This window comes from Grampus griseus (assembly GCF_964374135.1).
Source record: "Grampus griseus genome assembly, chromosome: 8".
Classification (NCBI taxonomy): Eukaryota; Metazoa; Chordata; class Mammalia; order Artiodactyla; family Delphinidae; genus Grampus; species Grampus griseus.
Genome location: NC_139002.1, coordinates 75,824,238 through 75,834,145, shown reverse-complemented (window position 1 = coordinate 75,834,145; position 9,908 = coordinate 75,824,238). Strand labels below are relative to the sequence as shown.

Genomic DNA, 9,908 nt, shown 5'->3' with positions numbered 1-9,908 from the left:
TCAGTTGACTATTCAATAAATAAAAATGTGCTTTTATAGTACCATTTTTTGCAGCAAGATTTTAATGGGCAATAAAGAAAGTAATATTCCTGTTGCTTAATATTTCAAAAATATTAAACATGTACACAGTTCCTAGAAAGGACATTGATAACCCTTTCTGGAAGAAGAAATCTACCAGTTAATAGCTGGATGACCATGGGCAATTTATGGAACATCTATGTGCCTCAGTTTCTTTGTCCATAAAGTAGAGACTATCAAAATTCCCACCCAATGAAGTTGTTTTGAGGATAAAATGAGTTAGAAAATGTGAAGTTTTTAGAAGAGTGACTAGAACATGAAGTAATCAATCTTCCCTATTATTAATATTTATTTTTTATTTTTATATCTATAAACCACATAAACCCTTCCATCCTTCAAGTCTAATCACCCCCGTGCAATCTGGCATGACTGTTCTTTGATCCTCTCTAAGCACTCTCCTCCCTAATTACCTACATACAGTGTTGACCCTATAATTTTACAGTTAATTATAAGATTATAACCTGTATCAGAATGCTACTGGTTGTTTCGCGTATGTTGACTTTTGTCTCCAGCTTGGTGTTTTAAAGTCCCTAGGGTGAATTCTCTGGACACTTCGTATCACCTAACTTAGTGCTAAGACCACGGCAGGCTTATTTTTGTGGCTATAATAAGTATAACATGGCAATCCTTGTGAAGAGTTGTTTTTTAATAGTTTTCTAGTTTTTCTCCTCTTCATTATCACCCAGGTGACCTTCACTTGGATTAGAATGGAGCTCCCTGGCTCTCCATGCACTGTGCATTTATCTGTTCCATGGCCGGTCACAGCTTCCATTAGGAAGGTGTTTGTCGCTGAAAAGATACTAATCAGGGCCAGGGGTGGCTTAGAGGATAGACCCTGTCGCTAGTTTGAGGTCTGTTAGGATAATTCCCTGAGATGTCTTGTTTCAGTTCCAGAGCTGAAGTGGATAATATCACATACGCCTGTTGTGTCAGCCCAGATAGGCAGAGGGTGATCAACGGACTTTGCGTTCACGCCTGAGCTTAGTGCGATGAATGCTATTCTGACATCATTTTGTGAAATTATATGTTTGAAATGTTTATCACCAAAACTGAGGAGGAACATTTGCCTTCCTCGAGAAGTCCCCCAAATATATCCAATTTAACTTACAGTTAAACAGCTCCAGGCTTATGTATGCATGGCTGGATTTGAAGGGGAGCAGGAAACTTGCAGAGGGTCTGATGGGACACATTTCTCATCTGATTTAACATTTGCAACTGTGTGTTAATATCCACGGTAAGGCCCTTTCTGGGGAACCCAGAATATCCCCTCTATTAGATGTTGGGAAATGTTCTTATCCTCTCCATCCTGTGTCCTGACTATACCAATCTTATTCCATATCCATTCCATACCCAGGTGGTGTCTGTCCCTGGTCTCTCTGTCCATTTGAAGGTGGCAATCTTGTGCCAAGCAACTGAGCTCCCCTGAGTCCCCAGACCACAGCCCCATGTACTTCACACCACTGCTAGTTAGATGCATAAAGCTATTTAAACAGCGACATGGCCAGGTGGTGTCTGCCTTTGGGAAGTCTCTTAGATAGTTCATTACTTGGATGAAAACCAAACCTAAAGTTCTTTGGCAACAAATATCAATTTTGAAGTTAATGAGAGATCATTTAAATATTATCAAGGAAGGTTGGGGCAGGAGCTGTTTCAATGAAAATACTTTATGCATGGGTGGGTATTATTGTTTGGCAAAGAGAAAATCCAATGAGTGTTCCGAGTTTGATGTGTATGCCTCTGTCTCTGAAACTTTCTTAGCTTGAAATACTCTGGTCCACAAAGATGCTTTCACCACCCTGGCATATCTCTGCTCTGGAACAGAGAAAAAGCACATTTGAGCCTTTTTGCTTAAAGACTTTTTATGCGAACTCCTTTCAGATTAGACCAGTTCATATAATCATGCTTTCCTTTTTGCTCTGCCTGTCAGCATATTCATAAATGTCTTTGTTAACTCTCATGGTTAGTATATTTTCTGTATTTTTCAAATATTTTTATTTTAATAACCCTACTGAATGTGTGTTCTTTGTATATACTAATTACTTTCGAGCAGCGGGGGATAAATGAATGAATGAAAGAACAAATATAATTAGTTAAACATCTACTTACCACCGTTTCTCATACCCTTTATTCCCCACGCCTTCCTTTCCTTTTCTACTCTGGATTCATATCATCAAAAATGCAGGGAAGGTAACTGCATCAGTGGATAGCCAGGTGATACTATTGTTAAGGCTGAGATGCTATCAGATTACCTGTCAAGAACCTGCCACCTTGACATCCTGCCCCTGGTCTAGCAGGAGGGCCCAAAGACACAGCCCTTGAGTCCCTTGGATAAAGCAATTCCCCAATGCTCTTGATTCAGACAGAATACAGCAACTCTGTCTGGGTCTCAGTTATACTCCCTCATTCTCTCTTTGCCTTGTCTCCTTGACTTGTAGCTGCTCTGCTTAACAGCTCCTCTGTCTGTGGCTCATCACAGGTCTCCTCCTTTCCAGACAGCTCTACAGTGTTAACATACTAAAAGCAGAAAGAAGATTTGGGATCAAAGGCACCTGGATTACAGCCTTACTGGCTGTGGAATTTGGGACAAGTTATCTTAATCCCTGGGACCTTACTTCCCACATCTTTAAAATGGTGACAGTAAAAGGGCTTCCCTCCTAAGACAGTTGTGAGAACTAAATTATGTAATGCGTGAAGTTCCCTGGCACATAGGGTAGGTGCTCAGTTCATGATAATAGCTCACGTTTATCGAGCACTTAAAAACACAAGTGCTGAATGATTTTTTCCTACGTTAGCTTATTTAATCCTCACAATTACTCCACAGCAATTTATGAGGTCGGCACTTCTGTAAATTGCTCAGTGCCTGGCAGAAAGTAAGCTCTCAATAAATGTTGGCTCTTATTAGTATCACCGTTGCTGTCTTCATTTGACAGATGAGAGATTTAGGCGAAGGGAAGTTAAATGTTGACTATTATCATCTACTACTTGCTAGGATATTGGCATATAGGAACACTTATGTTACAAAAAATTCCACCAGGAAATATTATTTTAATCATTGTACGCTGAGGAAACTAAGGTTTAGAGAGAGAGGTTAAATAGTTTGCCAAATGTGGCTCAGCTAGAAAGCGGCCCAGCTGGGATTTGAATCCCAACAATCCTATAAGTATATACTGGAAACCCGCCTCTCCTGTATCACTGTTACTGGCTAAGGTTTCATAATCCTCCACCCCCCGCAGTGAGGTTTGTCACAGGGAGCATCTCCAGCTTCTAGCCCTTTTTTTTTTTTTTTTTTTTGTGGTACGCGGGCCTCTCACTGTTGTGGCCTCTCCCGTTGCAGAGCACAGGCTCCGGACGCCCAGGCTCAGTGGCCATGGCCCATGAGCCCAGCCGCTCCGCGGCATGTGGGATCCTCCCGGACCGGGGCTCGAACCCGTGTCCCCTGCAAAGGCAGGCGGACTCTCAACTACTGCACCACCAGGGAAGTCCCCTCTAGCCCTTTTTTTATCTCCACTCCTATAAGAACTAGACACTGGGCAATGACAGCAGAATCCAAATCATTCTTAGACCATTTAAATCAGCCCTGATGCTTCAATCAATAAAAAGTGAACTCTCCTTCCCAAGAGATTCCAGTGGAACATTCTCTGGTTGTTTTATGTTGCTCTGCAAGTTCATGTCAGTTGCAGCAGCTGCTCTGACAAGTAAATACTCACTGGGCTGTTTACAGTGACCAGAAAACAGACTCCAGAGTCTGGGAACCTGCCTCACACAACCAAGTCCCTTTAGAGGACGCAATAATGGGAGGCCAAGAGGTGCCGCGTCCCATAGGAAGAGCTATATGTTATCCCCGAGTCCGTCAACAAAATGACTTTTACCAGGATTTGAAAATTTTGTTTGATAACAATAATGACAAAATTGCATGAACAATACAATTTAATTCAATACAAATCTACAGGAGATACAAAAAGACCTCAGCTGTACTGCAGGCTATAAGGAACTGATGACGACAACAAACTTAATCTGATAAATTCCATACAACACGTGCAAACACATGGCTATGAGAACATAGGAGAGGTAGGCCTTTTTTTTTTTTTTTACTATTAGAGAAATATGACAGTGGTTCTCTATGTTAATTGACTATTCTTTCTAATCACTTGTAGACCTTAATAAAATGACCTCAATCTATCCCATAACAGACCAACTGAATCAGATTCTCCAGGTGTGTGACGCCCCATTATAAGTACTTTTTTTTTTTTTTTTTTTTTTTGCGGTACGCGGGCCTCCCACTGCTGTGGCCTCTCCCGTTGCGGAGCATAGGCTCTGGACGCGCAGGCTCAGCGGCCATGGCTTACGGGCCCAGCCGCTCCGCGGCATGTGGGATCTTCCCGGACCGGGGCACGAACCCGTGTCCCCTGCATCGGCAGGTGGACTCTCAACCACTGCGCCACCAGGGAAGCCCTATAAGTATTTTTAAAAAGCTACTCACGTGAATCTACTGTGAAACACATTTGAGAATCACTAGTTTAGGGTGTAAAACTTCATCAGGATTTTGACAAGTGGAAATGGGGATAGAGGGATGGTCAGGGAAAAAGCATACAAAAAGGAGTAAAGAGTGCAGGGTTTGGGAAGAGTGGAAGAAATATTTGCGGAGGCTTGAGAATTCACGTGGGAGATGAGAGCGAGCAGAGGAAAATAAAGATTCAAAGGCAGAAGCAAGATCACGGAGACAGACTGACATCCAAAGGAATCTGAATCTCATTTTCAAAATATGTAAAATCCTGCTCTTTAGACATGGCATTGTTGATTATACATTAGTTTTCTTTTCTAAATGACCCAGATAACTGTGCCCAGATAAAAAGGAACTGCTCACAGCTTCTATGCGAAAACTGAGAGTCACTGAACTCCCACCACTGCATCCAAACACAAAGTGCACCGGACCCCACAGTAATAAGGCATCCCTGTCATCTTCGTCTACCAATTCCAGCTAGCAAACCTGTGTGTGCCCATCTCTCCTGGACTTATAAACATATACAAGCAAATGGGAGAGAAAGAGGGAGATAGAGGAGACTCTGATAAACTTCTCAAGAAGGGCGATTCCGTCTGTCTCTGCAATACCTAGACTAGTCATTTCTTCAATTATATGATCTACTTTAGCAGAAAGAGGCAACAGTAAATCTTGCAAGGGTGCTGTTCTTTATGATGTTAGTAATGTTCGACGTTTCCAGTAACTGATGAAGTCAGTAGAGCAGGTGTTAACCTCATCTAACAAAAAATGGCTTGGAGTATCAGGTGACTGTTGCCCTAAAAGCCTGTAATTGCCATATTTTAGATTCCAACATATGCCATCCCTGCTATTGTCTGGGGAAAAAGCATAGCTGAGTGCATGTTGCTAAAACACTTAAAAGAGGTTTTTAAATGATTGTTTTAGATGCTGCTATTTCTTTTAAATGTAAGCATTAGTAGCTGATGTTATTTAGGGCTTATTTTATGTGCTAATTTTCAGTGCCATTAAGATAGGTTATTATGATTCAAAATATTTCAAGTTATAAATCCTTCAACAACAGAGATCTTATCTTCTTTATACTCATATTCCCAGAAGACTTAACCCAGTACTGGTGTAATGGTTGTTCTTAATAAATATTATGTTTCTGAAACGAAAGACTCACATGATTTTGTGATATTTAGCATCTTACATTACTCACTGCAATCTACACAACTAGTTGTGTCAAACCAAATACAAAATAAATTTGACCTGATACAGTTTTATCATCTATTCCTTCAATCATTTGACATATATGCATTGATGCCTAATTTGTGCCTACATTGTGTATACATGATGAAATGTGTGTACAGCGGTGAAACACAGACAAGGTCTCTGCCCTCAGGGAATCTGTACATTTGTGGCAGGAGACAATTACACATATGTATATGCACAATAAATTTGTAAACAAAGCAAATGCTATAAAAGATATAAAAGAGAGTGATATAATGAAGCAACTACCCCAGATAAAATAGTCAGGGAGAGTCTCCTCAAACAAGTGGCATTCGAGCTAAGAATTAAATGAAAAAATAAGTCTACAAATAACAAATTCTCAGGCTTCCCTGGTGGCGCAGTGGTTGAGAATCTGCCTGCTAATGCAGGGAACATGGGTTCGAGCCCTGGTCTGGGAGGATCCCACATGCTGTGGAGCAACTAGGCCCGTGAGCCACAACTACTGAGCCTGCGCGTCTGGAACCTGTGCTCCGCAACAAGAGAGGCCGCGATAGTGAGAGGCCCGCGCACCGCGATGAAGAGTGGCCCCCGCTTGCCGCAACTAGAGAAAGCCCTCGCACAGAAACGAAGACGCAACACAGCAAAAATAAATAAATTAATTAAGAGTTAGGACTTCAAGATATTCATAAAAAAAGAAGAAAAACAAATTCTGGAGAGGGTGTGGAGAAAAAGGAACCCTCCTACATTGTTGGTGGGAATGTAAATTGGTGCAGACACTGTGGAAACAGTATGGAGGTTTCTTAAAAAACTAAAAGTAGAGTTACCATATGATCCAGCAATCCCACTCCTGGGTATATACCTGGAAAAATGAAAACTCTAATTCAAAAAGACACATGCACCCCAATGTTCAGAGCAGCACTATTTGTAATAGCCAAGACATGGAAGCAACCCAAGTGCTCATCAACAAATGATTGACTTCAGAAGATGTGTGGTGTGTGTGTGTGTGTGTGTGTGTGTGTGTGTGTGTGTACACACATATACACATACACACACACACACACACCACACACATACACATACACACAGAGTGGAATATTACTCAGACATGAAAAGAAAGAAATGTTGCCATCTGCAGCAACATGAATAGACACAGAGAATATTATACTAAGTGAAATAAGTCAGAGAAAGACAAATACTATATGATATCACTTATATGTGGAATCTAAAAAATAATACAAATGAGTCTATATACAAAACAGAAACAGACTCACAGACATAGAAAACAAACTTATGGTTACCAAAGAGAAAGGAAGGGAGGGAGGGACAAATAGGAGTATGGGATTAACAGATACAAACGACTATACATAAAATAGATAACAAGGATTTGCTGTATAGCACAGGGAACTATACCCAATATCTTGTAATAACCTTTAATGGAATATAATCTGCAAAGAAAAAGAAAACAAATCACTATGCTGTACACATGAAACTAACACAGTATTGTAAATCAACTATACTTCAAAAAAAAAAGACAACCATGCAAGGAAACAGGTGTTGAGTGTTCCAGACGGAGAGAACGTCAAAGCCAAAGGCCCTGAAACTGGGTGAGTTCACTGTCATGTTCAAGGCATGAAAAGATCAGAAAGGCTAACATATATAAGAGATAAGCCCAATAAGTGGGCAGGGACAATGTCACCTACAGCCTGGAGGAAGACCATGCAAAGAAGATAGAAATTTATTTACATTCAATGGGAAGGCGTTAGAAGGATGTAACAAGAAAGTGACATGATCAGATTTATACATCTGTTACACTAAGAAATATTCTGAACCAACAGTGCTCTCAACTACCAAAAATAACCTAAATGATGGTCAGATTTCTGTTCTTAGTAAGACCCATATACAAAGCTATTTTTAAAGGTGACGAAATGAAAGCGAATTCAGAAAATATGTTACTACTAAAAACAACCCTAGTTCCTTGCCAAGGAATCCAGTTCACCGACATTTTCCTGGGCAGAGCAGGAAGCAGTTCATGGATGAAGAAAGTGCATCCCTGGGGAGGGCACGTCACTCAGCATGGCAGAGAGAAATCAGCAGGTGAGGTGACCATGACGTCTGTCGTTCTAACAGGGACAGTTATGACAGTGACAGGGCACAACTGATAATTACAGCAGAACAATAGGTATAAAGTGGGACTTTCCCCAGCATCTGGGACATAGAGTCACCCTTGACCTAGGCTTGAGTCTCGACTTGTACCAAACAAGCTACGTGGCTGGAAGCAAGGTGTCACTCTTTCTGAGATTGCATTTCTTTATTGGACACATGAACTGTGGTTGCATCTTCCCATTTACTGCACACCAACTACCAAAGGGTCTCGCTGGAGAGACAGAAGAATAAACCTCATTTCATGTTCACAGGCTAGTCCAAGAGCAAATAAACTGAATGGTAGTGCAACAAGTGAAGCTACAGAAACATATGCCGGGTTAAAAGCTCTAGAGCTAGAGAGGAGAGAAGCGAAAACTCCTATGAAGACATCAAAGAATGCTTCATGGGGTCCCAGTGAAACATGAGCTGAAGTTAGGAAAATGAACAAAAATTCACATGTGAATCAACGTGATCAAGGAGAAGAGCTCCTTGACTCAGAACTCTGTTCCATTCCAGTCAGAGGGGTCGGCCCATGCAAAGGCACAGAAGTGTGCGACACCACGGCAGGTCCAGGCAGTTACCAAATTGGATCAACTACGTCATGTTTAAGGTCTTTTATGCACAAAAAAGCTAAGAGTCACCTATTTATTGATGTTAAGTACTGTTTTTAAAAATGAAATTTTTATCTTTAGCCCCAAAATGTAACATCGCATATGTCAATATTCTATATTTCTATCCAGCAACAGCCATTTGATCTATCCCTATTCACATAACATCTACTTACTCTGAGTTGTGCACATACAGAAGTTCCTGGCCACGTGTAAAGGAAGTATATGAAGACCCAGGATAGATGCAAACCTCTCCCTGAGGTTGCAAATCATCGTTTTAACAATAAAAGAAACACGGATAGACGTGGGGCAGAGGGCTGAATATGCAGGATCATGAACATTTCCATTTTATAGATGAGACAAATGAGGTAGAGTTTAGTTAAGACCTCGCAACCTACTTAGTAACGGCAGAGCTGGAATTTGACTTCAGGGAGTCTGGCTCAAGGGTCTATGCCTCTAACAACTACACTGCGTGCCTCTCAACAGTAATGCTGACATTGCAATGGATAATTCATGCCATGTGCCTATTGTCCCCCAGTTCATCTCTGCTTCAAGGCAATCTTAGGGGAAAAGTTGTAAAAAACACTGACTCGTTCTCAGGAGCAACCTTTAGAAAAAATAAGATGCAGATATGCAGAGAGCAAAGTCAAATTTCCATTTTTGAATGCAGCATTCTGAACTTTGAGAACCCATGGTCAGAATGCTTGCCCTCTGGGTCTGTCCAAATCAGCATTAAGAATTCAGCTGAGTCCACATGACATGAAATAACTGGATTGGCCAAGGTTCTCATGGAAATGATTACATTTTTTTTTTTTTTTGCGGTACGCGGGCCTCTCACTGCCGTGGCCTCTCCCGCTGCGGAGCACAGGCTCCGGACGCGCAGGCTCAGCGGCCGTGGCTCACGGGCCCAGCTGCTCCGCAGCATGTGGGATCTTCCCGGACCAGGGCACGAACCCGTGTCCCCTGCATTGGCAGGCGGACTCTCAACTACTGCGCCACCAGGGAAGCCCCTGAAATGATTACATTTTTGATCAGTTGTTTGGATTTTGTGAAAGGTATAAGGTCTTGAAGGGGAAGAACTCCATCTGTTAACTTCCTCTGTTCAGCAGTTAACAGAACTGCAAGCAGAAAAGTGATGAAAGGAGACCTTGCAAAGATGACAGCAGTGGTAATAGCAACAATAATAAGGTTAATTTGACTCTATCATATTTGTGCATCAATCCAAAGCTTATAATCCTTAAATATTATGGTATCCCATTTAAATCTAATAATATATGTGCATTATTATCCACATTTTTATGTATTCACAGGAGAAGGCTCAGAGAGGTACAGTGACTTTTGTAGTACAAGAGCCGAGATTTAAACTAAACTTT

At 41.4% G+C, this 9,908-nt stretch overlaps 1 protein-coding gene across 3 annotated transcripts in view; it reads right to left on the bottom strand.

Moving 5' to 3' along the window:
* NELL1 (neural EGFL like 1) overlaps nucleotides 1–9,908 on the bottom strand; it is an 853,170-nt gene that overhangs the window by 61,704 nt on the left and 781,558 nt on the right. The gene's annotated exons all lie outside the window — the stretch shown is intronic.